Genomic DNA, 18,983 nt, shown 5'->3' on the forward strand with positions numbered 1-18,983 from the left:
AACAACACGCACTCCCCAAATAGCCACTATATTGCAGAGGCAAGAAAAACAATTGCTTTTATTATGTCAGTGAATAAGGTATAAGCAGTCTGTGTAATATATTTCACAACAAATAGTGCAATTAGAGACAACTGGGATAAAAACGACACTAATTAATAAATCACATGTCCCCTCATACAGAAACTATGCTGTATATACAGACTCAAGCAAAACCATATGTTGCACCAGCAAACACAGTATCTTACTAAAAACTATTGTTATTAATTAGATGGTGTGAGTTCGCTCGGCAGCAATAAAATTCAACCGAAAGTGTTAAAATTAAGATATATATATATATATATATATATATATATATATATATATATATATATATATATATATATATATATAGTGAATGCTGCTATGGCAGTTTCACATATTATTGGAATTCGGTTGAAGAGAGTTAGCATTTCAACTCAATTGTCAGCTTACTTTTCGCGCGATTTCCGAAAAATATATAAATACTGGAGTTAACTCACAACACATTTTGTTGTTAAATATTACTTAGCACTTCTGAAGATATACTGAGCCTTGGTTGAAGGAGGAAAACCTTCAACAATAAAAATCAATAAACAACAAGCAATTGGTTGAAATGTGGTCATGTGGATAACACATGTTCACTTCAAATCTGACAAAACAGCAAGGGAAGGTGGAAGCAATAAAACCATATTGTTTTTCACTTCACCCCTCTTTTATTACTCGTCATTCTGCCGCTGCAAATTAAAATAGTGGCTGAACATTCTGCCGCTATTTTTTTAAGTATTCATTTATTTTAATAATTTTTACTTACTTATTCAATTTTAATTTGTTTTGTTTGGATAATTAAAATATATAATTTATTTGGTTAATTTAAGCCTGTGGACCACCTGTCCGAGGTGGTTTCCCGTTGCCTTCCTTGCCGTTAAGTATTTATGACTGTAACCTGTGTGTTCACGGAGCCGGTTTGCCTGCTTGCGGGATGAAACACTCCAGATAAACTGGCGGAAAAAACCTGCTGTCCAAGCCCAAGACCGGCTAACTTGGCTATGGCTGAGGAAGATCCTTCAACTCCTCACGTCTCCGACGAGAATCGAACCTAGGACACTCCTTCCCCCAGGCACATGGTTGCGAAGCGCATAGCCACTAGACTAACCGCACGGACTATAATCCATCAGGGGCGATATTTAATTGTTTGCCTCAAGGCGCGATCTAATCTGGCGACGGCCCTGACCCTGAGATTTATAGAACTCTCATTTGCACGTATTTGCAAATGATGCATGTGGTATAGCGCCCTGTGTCAATGAAAATTTGAAGTAAATTTTTTCTCCCCGCCAAAAAAAAAATCCTCCTCCTTGCGATTCACTTTCGTGCAAACCGCACTCTAACATACCAATTTTTGTAATTTTTATGAATTACTAAAATATCTGGAAACTTATGGGACAGTGTGTGTGTGTGTGCGCGCGCGCGCGTATATATATATCATCAAGGCTTTAAAAGGCACTTAAGCGCCCACAGTCTTCCAAGTATCCTTGGACTTCCCAACCGTAATTCGAAGATAAGGCGGTTACCCTATACCTCACACACACACACACACACACACACACTTTAATGAACACAAAATAGCGTGTTAGAAACGTTTAAACAGTGAAACCCGAACAGTTAAGAAGTCCGGGAAAAAGAAGTCCCGATTAGTTATCCGCGGTATCAGAGTCTATATAAGACAGACAATAATCAGTCAAGAATATCCACAGTGTAAAATTACATGTCACTGAGCATCCTCATAATCCATACGAATACAAGACAAGCTACATGACAACACAAAAAAAAAAACTCCCTTCATCGACAGACTCACGACTGGTACGAACTTGTGTAACAGTTATACAGGCTCTGTATAACTGTGAGCTTATCGATGTTATCTACAATGATGACGATTATTTGAATTTAATAAGAAAATGAAGCTCGGAAAGCTTTCGCGATCCAATTTGATACTAGGATACTTTTGATTCCGCTGAAAATTAGATAATATTTTTAACTGAAAAGGATCTGACAGTGTGGTTTTAAGTTCAAGCATTGTACAAGCATGCATACTGATTTTTTTGTGTCAAAATTAACATAATTGAGCAAAATAATATTAATAATAATAATGTGCTGCTGGTAAATTTTAATAATTTATTTATTTGTTGTTTATTTTAATTCTATTTTAAAACTAGCCGTTTAGTGCGTGAATAACCAACGGCGTTAATTCTTTTAGAAAACACCGGGTGTAATATTCCAATTATGAAAATCAATTATTAACGTATACTTCACTCATATGTCGCAATCAGTATAACTGAGATTGACTGTAATCATTTTTTTTCATATTTTATGACTTCTCCCTTCTTATTTCTCCTATTCATTAAGATAAATTCTTATCTAAAATGCAACGACCTCTTTTCTTTCTTTTTTGCCTTAGTAAACTAAACTGAAAACTATAAAATGAATTGCGCCTCCTCGAAATACTACACCTGCGAGAGAGAGAAATCACCTTCATCCATCTTGAAAATGTTCTTCAGTACGCCACCAAACAATATTCCTACATGAACACCGCATACATTTTTATATCCCAAATTCCCGTCTTTTGTAAGCGAATTCTTGGGCATCATTAATCTTTAGGATCATTCACTCCAAGACGTCCGTTCTTTCATAATGATTCTGGACTTCGGCCTGGTAATCAAGGTCGGAGATGACGACAGAGTGACATTACAGATGCATTATATCTCATCGCACTTATCAATACGGTATAGTTTCATATTTTTCTTCACGTATATCCCAAAAAGTATATCAACCTGTCTCAAATGGAGATGGACCGGTTTTCTCCACAGGATAAATCGTAGTTTTCATTCTCCAAACAAACGAACAGAACCAGCCAACAGCACTGGGATGGTTGTTTTAAAGTAAGACCTAGGTTTGGACTTTGAAAATATCCGAAACTTAACCTAAGGGATCAAAAACGTTGTTAACTCATTTTAACGTCTGTGAGATGAGTGGGAACGAGCAGTTGGCAACTGGCTTCCGCCAAAGTCCAGTTCTTAGGCAAGGCAATTCCAGAAAGCAATCGAGTCAGGATGGGTCAGCATCCCTGTGAAAATGCTTTCAGCATGCCTGTGGAGCCCATCACCAACGAGGCGAGGCTTTTCAGAGAGCTAAAGAGATATTATTCGCTAATTAGATAGGAACGTATACTTAATAAGCTAGTCACTCTATAGTAATTTGGGACCGACTCGCACCTTATCTCTTTACACTGTCTTTGCATTTTAATAAATTAAAGATCATCATTTAGAACTGTTATGTCGGATAATGACTTACTGTACACTTATAAAAATTAAGAATGTGTTTCGAAGCGTAATTTAATTAATGCATAACCTAATAAAGTATCTGTGTATAATATGAGCAAATTCCTAACAGAGACGTGTCAGGATGGAACTCATTCATGAACGTTTAAGCTGAAACGTGTGAATATTTTTTAAAAAGATATCTTAATAGGTTATCCTAAGATATCTTAATATCTCGACATAAATGCTATCTTACTTTTTTAAGATACTTAAACATCTCATTATGTAAAAAAGTGAGTCGAGTACTGAAAAGTCAAAGATTCTTAAATGATATCTATCTAAGGCTATCACTTGCCTGACATTGAAAAAAAAAAATGTTGTTACCGTTGCTGCTGCTCAAATTTCGCAGAACTTCCATTCTCAACAATTACAAAACAATGTCAGGCGAGCAGAGGCTTCTTAATTGTACCAAACGCCTTCCTTCTCACCACTCGGCTAACTTTTACATATAAGACACCACTTTTTTTGTTGCTGTTGTTTCTAGATGAAGTATGTAAACACAGTCGACATATAACTGCTCGAAATAGACTAAACGATGCAAAATGCATCGTTTAGTCTTGCCGCAAAACTAAACATAAATTGCGGCACGATATGCAGTATTTGCCTCAATTTACTATGCCCTCAAATTTTGGAGCAAATGTGAGAAAAACTGGAGGAGGAACTTAACATACGAAACAATTGTATTCCAAATTCGGTCGAAAAACGTTTGTTGAACGATCCGTTTAGCGTTTGCAGAGAAACGAATCCTGTGTAATCCACTTCTTTTTTTCAGCCCAATTAGACTGAATTTCTTAGAATACCTTTTTCAAGTGTATTTCTAACTATGTTCCGAATTTGGTAGAAATCAGTTAAACGATGTGAACTGTATAACAGTTTCCAGCGGAGGCAATTCCTCTCCAACCCCAATACACAATCCCTTCACTATTTTTAGTCTAAATTGGCCATGCAAGAAATCTAAGAGTATTCTGAGAAGAATGTATATATACCACTCCATCGTACAATCCTCTGTTCATTTTAGTCAAATTAAGCTGAACTTCTTAGGGATCAGCAATGTAAGAAACAACTATATTCTAAATGTGGGCGTAATCGTTTAAACGGTGTGGCCTACAGAGGTGTCTGCGGAAAAGAATGAGAAGGGATGAAGAAGAAGAGATAACGTTGTGGGGCATTCTTCGCTATGTTTAAAGTGATTTACGTATTTTATTCACTGGATTTAATACTTCAAATATTGCACCGTGTCCTGTTCGATACACTTGTCGAATAAAATTGACGAATCAGTAATATGTAAATTAGAAACGGAGTTACAACAGGGCGAATTCTGGTACTAAGGATTCTTGTAAATTATAATCAACGAGTTCGTTGCAGCACTCAAAAAGTAATTTATGTTCTAAAAAAACAGATCAAATTATTTTCATGCACGCTGAATAAATATTAGAATACGTCCAAGGAAAACTAGTTCATTATAGCAACTAATAGCTGACATAACTTGAGAAAGTATTATACTAATTTCAACACTGTAAATGACGTCATATCTATAAAGATTCCAAATATTAACTTTGAAAAAATTTGTACAACAAAAGTTGTGCTATTACAAGTGTATAGATGTGCAGGAAATAAACGAATTTAATGGGAGTTTAGCACGTAAAAATTATTAGACAATTACAAAAAAAAAAAAAAAAGCACTTCGTAATACTATTCTTATTCGGCAATGACAATAACTATCGCATCACTAGCGGTTCTTGCGTTTGTGTATTGTAGAATAGTTTAATGACAAATGTATGAATAATACTCAAAAATATATAATGTAACATAACATAATAAAATTACCAATTAGTAAGAGGGGGAGTGAAAATTCGATTTTTAAAACTTGAGAAGGTAATGTGATAAATTTTTTTCTCTTTTTGTAGGGTGGACTGTCAAAAAAATACTAGCGAATCGATCGTTAGCTTGAGCTATGGACGGGATGATCGCGTTTTGAAATTCTGAATATGGGACACACGGCGATGATACTAGAATCATGTTCGGAACCTCATATACCTGACGTCACATACAGCGAAGCTCATGTTATCCATCAAGGAGGGATGTCTTCTGAAAAGTTTCAAAGCCATGTTGTGTGACAGCTGAGGATTTGTACACAGCTGATAGTTGTTCAAAAGAAAGATAATGTCGGAACAAAAGAGAAATCCGAAGTTTTCAGATTAAGGGTTTTCTGGCAAGAAAGACCTACGGATAAAATTTTCTTTACTTGAAGTATAACATTATCGTAAGCAAGTGGTATGAGAAACAGTTTTTTTTTTTTTTAAGAATTGATGCAGGAGTGAGGTTAACTAGCATAAAAACGAAAACTATTAGCAAAATTGTTTCATGTCAGCCTTGATAGTTCAATTGTAAGAAAGGGGACTTTCTATATGAACAGGAAGCTCTATTGGCGATATTCGTACCAAGAAATGTTACAAGTATTTTTTTTTTTTTAATTATGTCAAAAGTTGAAGGCTTAAAAAAAAGGGATTAAAGGCTGGATAAAAATTCTCCACCCTTTGACTTGTGCCATAAATGGAACTCTCAAACGTTCTACTTTCGGCAATAAAAGTCGTAGCTAGTCTGTTCATTCGGTTAAGAAGCTTATTAATGAATTCCGAACCAAAAAGTATGAAACAAAGTTTTTTTTAAAAAAAAAAGTGCACATTTTGTTTGCTTTTAACTTGACAAATGATGATGGATCCATAGCTTAGTTCTACCGACAGATATCTGAGCAAAAGGTCCGATGCAACCAGCTACAACGTATAAGCTCCAGATATGTGGAAAGAATGAATATATTTCGAACGATGGAACAGCAAAGATACTAGTAACATACAGAACCTTGTGACAAAATATGTTATCATTACAAAGTGAATGAAATAATTACCCGAAAACTGAAATCTTCTTGGATATGTAAATTGCAATTAGTACTCATATTTCGTATGAGTGCATATGAAAATTTATACCAATAAATCTACGTAAACTTAGAGCACGATGCCAAATACAAAGCATTTTCAAATAATGTAATTATCGCTAGTTTTCTTTATAAATCCGTTGTTAATTCACAATTCAGTCAATCAGGGCTCTGTTCATCCAGCTTAAATCTATCACTGCTTTCTGGTCATATTGCTCTGTAATTTTTTTAAACATTTCTATAAGCAATATATTCCTGAAGAGGAGGAGGAGAGAGAGATGCCACTTCCTCCTAGAAAGATTATTGACCACTGGTCAGCAACTTCGAGAAGTAACTATTTAGTCAACATATTTCGAGAGCTGCAACATGCACATACAAGGATATGAAAACATCCCACTAGTGTGTACACACACACACACACACACACACACACACACACACACACACACACACATATATATATATATATATATATATATATATATATATATATATATATATATTAAGCGTGAGATATACTTAATTGCACAAATTAATATATTTTTCTGCTCGGCGAGTTACTGAACTAATATTTCTGGATTTGGGTTGCTAGAGGATTTTTTAAAACTAGTGAAATGTCCTGTTATTTTCAGTAATGATGCTGTGCATAGTACCTGATGTTTATATGATGCTGCCGAAGCTAACCACAAAAAAAAAACATATTCCTCTAATGAGCAATTGCAAAATTTGGCCTTGCCAGGATTGGATATACGGTACTCAAAATACAAAAATAAATAAATGGACGTTGCAAATATAAATGACTGGCTGATCCTGTTACTATTATCAGTAAGATCTGCATAATTTTGTGCAGCAACTTGGCGTCCTGTTGAGGATAATATCACCTGCGTTTATGATCTTTTCAATTCCGATAGAGTAGCTGCGCCGTAAAACACAGAAATCTTGCAGTAGAACGAAAGACGGAGACACACGGAAGCAGTTTATAAATGAACTAAATACGTACTGCAGACACCTTTAAAATCAGGCCACTCCTTTCACAAGGCTTCAGCAAGTGAAGAGTACAAAATTGTCTTAAAGGAAATACTGTAAACGGCAATATAAAATTACATTTTTAATGATTAAACAAACACCCACATAACAGTGAGACTCGAATCCACAACCAGTTAGTAACAAAATGGCAAGACTATTCAAGTAATTAACATTAAATAGTAAGAAAATGTAACTCACAATAAATTTAGAAAACGGAGTAAGCTACTTCCAAAGCAGTCTCCTTCGTAACCTGTACGACACAGACTCAACACATTATAATCAAACTATTACTTATGTAAAAAATATAACGTGAACAAGCGGACCTAGCGTAATGGCTGACACTTGCATTCTGATCGAAGAAAATGTTATGCATTAAAAAAAAAGGAGGAGGAGACAAAAGAAAGAAAAACTAAACGCAGCGGAGAAAGTTCATTATTGTGATAAAAATGAATCACTGTAAGCTATGCAGCTTTTTTATGAGCACTTGTAACTGGGTTCATGAAGCCTTTCCAAGCCCTCCCATTCGAGAAGTCAAAATGGCCCATTAAATCCCGCTGAATGTTATTTATTTATTACGCTGGGAAAGGGGAGATTACTGTTTGGTCTCCCACGTCTTCCAAGAGTAAGATACATAATACATTGGTTTCCGGTATGTGACTCTGACATCTTGATCAAACTCTGTTCATGCAATATCTTTGTAGTAACAGAACTGCGAAGATATGCATGAGCATGGTTTCGGACTATTTCATTGCATATTCCCCTAATATTCACTTCTTTTTATTTCCGGAATTCAAAGCTTGGGTATCAATTCCATTACCTATTATTTTTTGTCATTCTTTTCAAAAGCTACTTCCTGAATATTTTATATAGATCTCTTTTTTTATTTTTTTTATTTTTTAATGAAAGTTCATCGACATAACACAGCACTGACAAGGAGATCTTCAATGTATTTTCATTTATTCTAGTTTATAATTTAATAATGAATATTAAACTGATCTAAAATCAAGCAAAAAATTAAACAATTCTAGGGAAGAAAAAAAAACAATGTTTTGCATGTAAATGAATTGTAGCCCTCTCGTCTTGCACATTATAAATTAAAGGCGTTAGATCTGGAATTTAAGTACATTTTAACTTTTATTTTCCAAAGCACGAGTCGAAAATATTTTTGCTATCTGACATATTTTTCCAATTCTAAGTCACTGTGAAAGCTATCTTCTGCTTCCTTTTCGTGGAACAGAAGACGAAATGTTCTCTTTGCATTAGTTATTCACTCACTGCGTTCGTTGTTCAAAACTTGTTATCCAATAAAGTTGTATTGGATTCGTGGTCCGTAGCAAAATCAGTATCGTCGATGCCGTTTGGTTGAAAAGATCTAAGTTCGAATCCTGTATAGGACACAAAGAACCGTTATAAGCGTTAGTTTTTCAAATGAATGCGAATTAGCCAGTTTATTGTGTCTGTTAATTGATATGTTCTTCTAAAAAAAACCTATTTCATACGGAGATCGAGGTTTTTTTTTCCCCCCTCCTCCAGAAATCGGGTTTTTCATCTCGTAGAAGAAGACGTCAATTAACAGACATAATAAACTGCCTCCACAGCATTTTCTGCTTCTGCCTAATCTCAAACATCTTGTTATGTCACAGATTAGTTCAGCGATACTACATAGTATTTCTTAGCAAAAAGAAAGGTCCAGTTTCTTTCTGATAATGCAATAAACCTAACAACCGCAGGTCTATTTCGTGATCTCGGACAAAACCAACAAAATGCCTGGTGGGCTGGCGAGACAACTTTCTTCCCTCTATAGTTTTATCCGACCTGGCTTTAATTTAAATAATCCAAGTATTATTCTTACTAAAAAAATCATATCATGCAACTATTAAAATAAAACGGAATTTTTATGATAATCCTACACATAGCACGTCAGCGCAATGAGAGAGAGAGCCAAATATTAGATAATCTTGCTTTTGAGAGCAAACGCGGTACTTTCAGATCCAAATTCCACTTCAGATCTCCAATCAAGCAATGTAAATTATCTGTTATCTATTTTCATTTTTATAAATCTCTATGCCTTTTTGGATGCAAAGCTCAGACGTTATCCGCTCACCGACTAATGCTGATCTATTTAAAGAGAGAAACGTACGCCTGAGTCATACCATCCTCTGTAAATTACACAATACACACAAAGAGTAAAGAAGAAAATGCAAGCAGCACATGAAGCGCTGATGAGAGCAGTGGCTAGCGCATAAGACACACACATTAAAGTGGAGTGCAATTTAAACAGTAACTTTCAAAGGAAATTTCAGAAAAGTAAATGTGTTTATTTTAGTTTAATATTAACAAAAAAAAATCACAGATAATGAAACATGAACATTAAAAGAACACATTTTATATTTATATGCAAAGATAAAATAATATTTTAAGAATTACGTGAAATGTAGCAAACACGACAGCTGTTTATCTAAGTCTTAATACACTTTTTTGCGGGCCATGATTTTTTTTAATTATTAATTTTAGTTTAGAAATATAAACGATCTGTCTACTTACATATTTAGAAACGTGTAAACAAAACTTTTTCCTAATCCAAACTGAATATTTAGAAAGAGGCATATTTTTATAACAGTTAACAATACAAATCATTTCTTCAATTCAAGTTGTATATCCCATGTATAAATTAAACTGTTTCAGCTCTTTCAGAGAATTTTTAAAATCTTTCACATATAATTCAATAGATTTTCTTTCCATAAGAATGCGAACACTTTCTTTATTTTTACGATGTTTATTCAGTTATTCGAATGTGCTTAGCAACAGTCAAATCATTTTCCATATCTACTATCCTATTCGTTCTCGGTGCAAAGATGAGACTAATCTTCACCGGCCATTCTTTGAAATTATGTTTATCACTGTTTTTTCTTTCCATTGTCTGAGCATCTTATCACTCTCTAGCACATTATTAAAGATCACTTGCAATTTATCAGCAGCAATTTCTTTGGTTAAGTATTTCTATCGCTATACTATCAGTCACGTTTTTCCACTTTTCCATCTTCTCTATTACGTTCATTATTTCATTTTTCGATACTAGTTCTAGCGTAATATTTAAACCCATGCTTAGAAGATGTTCCTACATTATTGCACTTCTTATTATGTCAATTGTACTGTGTTCAACATTTAAAATGTCATCAAAGCGTCCCCGCCATCTTTCAAGAATCTCATCCTCTTCAGTTAGCACAGCATACCAATTTTATAACCGTCTACATTTTCTTGCTTCCTTCTTTCAAAACATACGTTCCTTATTACCGCATACAATTTTTCGAAGTGGCCTAACACTTGAAGCCTTCTTGTATTGCTCCTGTCATATTGTCACGTAATTTTTCTTCTTTTGCAGATCTTTTAAATAACTTGTCTTTCACTCTATCATTTCTCGGATGAATTTTTTTTTTTTTTTAATTCTCTGAGATTCAGAATCAAAGAAGCTCTTTCACTGTCTTATCTTTGTCCGCTGAATAACAGATTCAAAATGTTTGGAAGGGATTTCAGAAAAGCGAAATCTTGATGAAATCTCTGGAAGAGATTTTAAGATTTACTGATGGTTCAAAAATCTTTCTGGAAAACTCTTTTAACTTTCGATAAAACCTTTGTGTATATGTACATGCAAGGAAATTGGAATTACATCTGAAACAGCAACGCCTATAAGGAAATGTTTACTGTCCGACCACAGATGCGAAACCCCTCGACACTTCCGCGCATGGCAGAAGGCGAATCCATCCGATAATAGGGTAATCAATGCGTTTCGTGGATTAGTGTTCATTATTATACGTCAGAAAATTTGCTTCTCTTTTATGAAAATTCTAGTTTTTTAAAGTAGTACCTATTTGCTTGTACAACAGCTTTGGAAAATTAACGTATAAGGCACGTGATTTCGCGTGTTGACGAATTCGTACATCGCCTTATTCCTTTCTTCCTTTCAACATGAATTGACTCTTCTTGGCATTGTGCCAGCCGGGGTTCTCGCAACTGTGGTCCGACAGTATGTTTCTCTCTGTTAACTAAGTGTACTCTTCAGCGGTTTGCTGTTGTACGGAATGAAAATCCGTTCCAGCCTCATATAAGACAAGTTAACCGCACTTCAGCTGAAAAGACTTATAAAATGAGTTGTGGTTTCCATGGATTGAATTGTCCATACTTATTTTGTCTGGAGACCACCACATACGACTTATTATAAAGAAAATGTACATTTAATTAGTAGTTTAGTGCATCTTGTCGTGTACATCTTCAGATTAGATATTACATGCAAATAGAGAAGAAAAAAACGTACCAACGGATATTTCTAAATTAATAAGTCAAAATACATCGAATAAGCATAAATCACATGTTGAATATGTATCGAGATGTCAGATGCGTAGCACATTATTGCGATATGCTATATAACTGTCTCATAACCTAATTCATTAATATGTAGATAATATATGCTGACCAAAGCTGATTTAAGATGAGACCTTGGTTCTTATTGCATTGAGTTGGACATCGTATGATTTCGCTAGAATCTTTAAATCTGCGAAAACACAGTTGATGAATTCTATGTGCTATGTGCGTAAGCTTCCAAAGTACTTCATGCATTTCATGCATTTGGTGGTGGTGTGAAATGCTAGTCCTGACATTGTTTTTTTTTTTTTTTTTTCACATCTTTGAAGTGTTCTTTGAGGCGGATTTCTCCAATTGACCCACATGAGTACCACATATACAGAAAATTTTGTACATCTCTGATTGTTTAAGTTTTTTTGTTGTTGTTGTTTGTGTGTGTGTGTGGCGAGAAGGCGAGTTTTAAATTATATCGCTCGAAAAGTTTCGCTATTATATTTGACATTTTTTAATGTATGATAAAGAAACAGCAGCTATATAGTTGGAAAATAAGGTCTATTTGAGAGCTTATTGATGATTTTGAGAATTATTCATTTTTAGGAGACTATATCATTAACACATGATATTTCTTTCTGTCTTTTCTTTTCACCAGATACTGTAATGGCTTTGTCTTTGAACGTTTGATGATGCCTCGTTTTGGAACAGGACAGTGTGTGATGCAGTATGTGGATATTTTACATCTTTGTAAACTTCAAATGAAGGATAGTCATGATAAGATGAGAATATCTAGGGAAAAAGTGATCTGTCCTTTTTGACTTGATTTTGTGATTTAGGCTGTTGAAGAATTCTGTAAAATTCTTGAGGGTTTCCTTCCGACCCTGGCCAAACTATGAAAATGTCATCGACATATCTGATCCAGTATTCGTTAGCATGATACATACTGAGGGCTGTTTGTTCAAATGATTCCACGTACATATTCGCCAAATGCAGTGATGGCTAAGCCATCTTTTCTGTTCATAATAATACAAGTTCTGAAACCTGTAAAGTGTTTTCTGGGCAATGTTGGAATAGTGTCTGGAGGAAAATTTTCTTCATCTTCTCTCGAAACATTGGTAAACAGGTTTGTGATCCAAACTCGTAATAATGTCTTTAACGTATATATATTCACAATTGGCGAATATGCGCAAAGAATCCTTTGAATTTGGAAGAAACTAAACAGCTTGCTGCTCAGATAGGTCGATGACGTTTCATTATTTGGTCAGTGTCTGAAGAAGTCCAGAAGAATTTTACAGAATTTCTCGACAGCTTAAACCATAAAATCCAATTCGCATTAGAAGCTGAAAAAGAGAGATCACTTTCTTTACGTAATGTATGTATTAAACTAGTAATTAAATTTTTTTTTTAATTAGTTGCACGTAGTGCTTGCTCGCCAGACAAAACAAATAAATTTATAAAAGTTTCCCACGGTGTGTGCGCATGCGTGCAATATAGGAAAATTAAATATATGCAGGAGAATATCCAGAACGTAGTTTCATCATCGTCCTACAGAGAAACACGAAATCATAATGACAATAGTTGACAGAGTCAGCAATTCTGGTATGATTCGAGAAAAAAAAATTTAAACCTTGTAAAAAAACATAAGCTTTGATAATTACAGAAGCTGCAATAAAGTAATTCAGAAATTTCTTGTCATGCAGAATCACTAATAAAGCAGACTGCCAAACCGTATAATATAGATGATAAACAAAAACAAAAAAAAAAAAAAAAATCCTATACCGAACAGACTATCTTTTGAACTACTCACAAAAATGCAATCTTCATTCTCTGTCTAAAAGATCAATATGCACCAATGGCTTTTCACAGTGCGTTTTACTGAATATAAAATTTACTTTGTTTATAATTTCGATCGTATTGAATCATCATAAACAGTACATCAAGATTTTGCAAGGATAGATAACTATAACGAGTGAAGGTGGAACATAGCACAGTAATCATAAATCAAAATTTACACCTGAAAGATTTCTTTAATATGCCACAGTATTAAAAAAATATTTTATGCAAGAAAGAAAGAAAGAATAAAATTATCCAATGTGGATAATTTTAATGTTCGCACTTGGAAGGACTTTATTTCTGTTGCATACTGCAAATGGAATTGGTGTCGAAATGAGAGTTGTGGTTCGTGTGCTTCGACTAAGAACAGGTGATGTTCAGAATGTTCCAAATTGCGATTCTGTCTAGCGGATAGGATCTAGCCACCGAAGCGTTTAGAGCAGAAGCTCGGACACAGTCGAGTCTTGATCGGACAAATGCTCGGTAGAGACAGAACAGAGAACATCGCTGTGGATAGGGTGCAAAAGATGTTCGGTGTTCTGTAGCACTTATATCGCAGTTGACATAAGTGGAGTAGGATGTATTTTATTTTATTTTTTTTGTTTTGTCGAATGAGTCCCAAGAACGTTGTCTCTAAATGGGATTACTATCAATCCTCATCTTAGCTGTGATCAGAATATAGACCACATTTGCAGAAAAGTGCACACAAATGGTTTTCTGTGGTGAAGACTCCAACCCATTTGCAAGCGTCCAGGTAGAAAAGTGGTCTACGGCTTACTGCAACAGTCTTTCTGTGACTTTCATATTGTAGACATGACAAAAGATGGTAAAGGCATCCACACAGAGAATAATGTTTACGAATAATGAGAAAGTTGTTCTGTTATCGAGTTGACTATGACTGCAAATAGCATGACGCCCAACACTGACCCTTGTAGGACTCTGTCCTTTTGGAGAAGTGTTCGGGTGAGAGTAGTTCCAACTGGTACTTGAAAGATTCAGAAACTTTCAAATGAAAAGGGAGAGACATTCATTCTGATTCAAGCTGATGGCGTATGTTTCATTTATCATAATGACTACCATGTCATTAGGTCCTACATCATTCAAGCAAAGACAGAAGGACTTTCATGTTTTTCTGTTTTGCTTTGAAAGAGGAACTTGGGGGGGGGGGGAGATAACAGTACAGGAAGTCGGAGAGTTGCTGTAAAGAATTTTGTCGCAGACCTCTTTGGCGTTTGCTGATCTGCGACAGATGTGAACTGAATCCACGAGCCCTTTCGGCTCTGACTATCGTATTCAGGCACGAACCGGTTTAACAGCAATTGAAATGCGTGTGGTGGGATCTAAGAAAGATATCCAAAGTCTTGTTTTGAGCTTTCTTGACCGCTGTACATTCGGAATTCCATCATGATTGAGGAAAGACGTAAACCTACTTTATGATTTTTGGCTACTGTAGAGGCTTGTATTAAACGATCTTAATATAATTTACTGTTTGGGTAACAGCAGAGGAGCTGAGTATTGCAGCACCAAATTCTGCTAAGGATGAAAAGATGTTCCAGTAAGCCTAGTCTTCTTTTCCATCGCAATATCAATGATAGGATAAATGGTTGGCATGTAAGAGAAAGGATATCATAGGAACATGATTACTCTCATACATGTTATTTTCTACTTCCCATTTAGACAGTTGGAATAAACTTTTAGAAGTTGGGTGAACAAATTGTTAGATCGACAACAATGTGAATACTAAGGCGGGCATGTGAAAGGTGTTATTTCCAGTGTTAAGGAAAATGTTATCGTTTTTTCGAGTATGCGCTCCATAACGCTTCCTCTAATATTAGTTTTATGTACTATTCATGGAGTACTGTAACCATTTAAGGCCCCCATTGAGCATAGGAAGTGACAACTGCCAAATGAGATCATCCTTTGATATATTTGCACTGTGTGGTAAACAGATTCAGAATACTATAATAACAAACTGAGAGGTGAATGACAACTGAATCTATATCAGTACCGAGTGAAACCTGGTGGGATGGAGGTATGGTTGCTAACAAAGATGGCGACTCCTCCACATGGGATCCAATCCTTTTCCTCCTCTTACGGATAATTTTTCCTTCCCTTGGCAAAAAATAATCCAAGACGTCATCAAAATCAATACCACGACAGTGGGAAGTTTTATGGCTTTATTTTCCTCTGGGAGGATAGAGGTACCATTTCCCACAATAGTGGGGTCTCTAGGCTAGTCCCTATCTCTTTTAGGTGCGCCTTCGATTATTTTAACTAGCCGGTTTTGTTATAGCAGAATCATTTTTGTTGCATTTTCGAGGTGAGGCCATATTCATTTTTTCCATCTAATTTGCCTCTATTGCGATTGCAAGTAAATCATATCGTTCAGGGATTATGTAACTGTAGAAAGCGGAGCAGTGATGTGTATTAATATCCCTTTAGATACTTTTTTTTTTTTTTTTTACTATTGCCTTCTCGGCGTAAGATAGTTACCCATTCCTCATATGGTATGTGTGTTCGTTAGTATGTTCTAGGTGTTTTGCTTTTGCAATCAATATTTTCATGTTCTTTGCTGGCGCATTGGGCACAGAAGGCAGAGCCAAGACAGCCGGTCTGAGTATGAATGTATCACGTGAAGCAGCCAAAGGGTACGGGATGTAGAACCTAACAGGACAGTTGAGACCTGCTTTCAGTGATGCTGGTGGTTTTGGGGTGTTAAATGTGAGAATGATATTTCTGGTAGGTACCACGATACCATTCCCATGAATGAAAATTCTTGTGTGTGTCCGCGCGCCAGTCCTTGATCTTTTAATTGGGAGCAAACTCTTCGTCAGAAACATCAAAGAGGCTCAACTTCGAAATCACTCCTTGGGAAATTTTCAGTTGTCCGAGAAACTGCTGCGATTGGTAATCCGCCGATTGATGTTACGCGGAGGAGGAAATGCTCTGAATGCTTCTGGACAAATGTTTTGACAAGAATATCTCCTGAAGAATTATAGGAATTGAAGGAGAAAATGTTTTTTTTTTTTTGGGGGGGGGGTGATCCTACTGACCCTTCTGGATAAAGATAGTCATATTTTCTCGATAGGATCTTCACTTACTGAGAGTATAAAGGAAAGCTGGTACATTAGAAGATACATCGGATGTTTTCTGTAGCTTTGTTGTCAGTTGATGTGGATATGGTTTATGAACTTCGCTGGGGACCGTTGACGGCCTCACATATACTTCAGGATGAAATAGTCATACTCAAAAGAAGAATGAGGATTCGGCACCAGAGCTCCTCACCTACTACGGAGCTACATACAGATGTCCGACATTCGGCAAAAGCCTTGAACCCTGTTCCCAGATTATAGGGAAAGAGACACTGAATACCACTAAAGTAGTATTCAGTGGCAGGCAAATCTAGTAGGCGACTGATTCTGTCCAGAACTACTCATTTTGCCGACGCAATAACAAGACCACCAAAATCCTACTTTCCGGATACTACGAGTTCGCAGGGTACGGCAAACATAGTAGCAGGAACGGAGCGTCGGATCCCAGTGATGGTAGTCTGAAAATGAGAGTAAAAGAGAAAAATGTGGCTTTTGGCCTGAACGGGCTTGAAAATTCAAGCCAGTTCAGGCAAAAAAAAAAAAGTGTGGGTGAGATTATAAAAAATTTTCTTATTGTACTAATGTAACATAACAGTTGACTTTTCACAGTTAAACAGTATATGTGTGGACAGCATACTTCTCGCATATGTTTTTAAATGTCAGTCAGAATAAGTATCTGAAATAAATTATTTTATTTCCTATTTTGTGTATGTATCAAGTGATACTACGTATCCAGATAGCATGTAGTAGATCGCTGGAAAAGAAATTGGCACATTTTCTCCTTCGATTCCTATAATTCTTCTGTAATAAATAAACACTTCACGTACGGCCTAATTGTACTAACCGAGTAATAATAATACTTAAATAACATTAATCATGTTGTTCTAAGTGCATGTGAATATATTACATAACTTTCTCAGAAGTTTCCCTTACTTACGCAAGATGGCACCACTTTAAACTCACAGCGCAATACAGCAACGACGTGATGGTTCTTATGAAAACTAATACCTTTTATGAGTTTAGTATTTTACCTAAGAAAGACATTCTAGTAACGATCTGCTTCTTATGAGATGTCAAGCGTTTTTATGATCAAGGATTTGTATAGTTAGAATCAAACGTCAAAGTTTCTACTATTAAGGATGCTTTTATCTTTAGAAGCAAAGAAAAAAAAGTTATTTCAATATTAATATGAGGTATATAATTCGAGAACTGACAGTAAGGTTTTTTTCCCCATTTTACGGCTCAAAAATCACAAAAATATATTGCCACCAATGATAATTTAACTATTATTGATAATGCTTAAATTAAACATTTAATGAAATTTGTAAAATATTATTATTTCTACCCGGCACCTCCAATAGAGTCCGAGACATTGTGGGAGGTCCACTCGACACATAACATGAACTTATTTACATCATATTTACACTTAAAATCTAAAACAGCAGGAACAACTTTCCGGGATAATCCATCACACTCAACACAATGCAGGTCATACATCTCCTTAAACCCATTCCCTGATGTAGCTCGCACTCACAACTCGTTCTGGCAACATATTTCAGTCGCCATGAGAAAAATTTGCTAATCACTCCCCTGTTCACTGAATGACTTCTTGTTCTTTCTCTACCTACCATGTACTTCCTATATCTATGAAGAGTAATAATACACAATAAATAAATAAAGCAAATATAGATTAGGAAAGAGATGTGAAACAGTGAAAAGGAAACGACTGATTATATTAACACTCGAACAGCAAAAGTATAAAACTAATTCAGAGAAGTGCATGATCATTTGTAGCAAGACTCGCTACGAAGCACTGGGAATAAAGAATGGAGTAATTTAGTTAATTAGACACCAAGAGAAACGTAACCGACTAGAAATAAAATTTGGATTTGAGCCAAAACAAACAGCAGTGAGTAGTAAAAGCACATATTTCCGTATCATAGGTGAAAGAGTTATCGTTTACAGTGCGAAATTTATCACTCACTTTTAATTTTAACTTAAGGACTATTACATTATCGGCAGCTGAAATGCACGTAGCATATAAATACACACACTTATATAATTAACTTCCCGCTTTTGAGCGACACTATTCCTTTGAAAAGATTTAAATCTTGTACAAACACAGGTCTGATTTTTGCAGTTGCTTCTCAGTGAATGAGCTAGGGACAAAATGACTTAATAGCCCGACAGTGATTGTCGATAACTAATAGAAAAGTTAAGAGGCAAGTAATGGGAGTGAGGTATATAGAATGAGACTGCTTGCTTTTTATTTATTTATTATTATTTTTTTATTTTTTATTTTTTTTTGATTGCTTAAATTTGGAGTGTCGATCGAATCACGGCTCGGATGCAGCCCAC

Source organism: Typopeltis vanoorti, chromosome 14 (assembly GCF_054136105.1).
Source record: "Typopeltis vanoorti isolate ZY-2024b chromosome 14, IOZ_Tvanoo_1.0, whole genome shotgun sequence".
Classification (NCBI taxonomy): domain Eukaryota; kingdom Metazoa; phylum Arthropoda; class Arachnida; order Uropygi; family Thelyphonidae; genus Typopeltis; species Typopeltis vanoorti.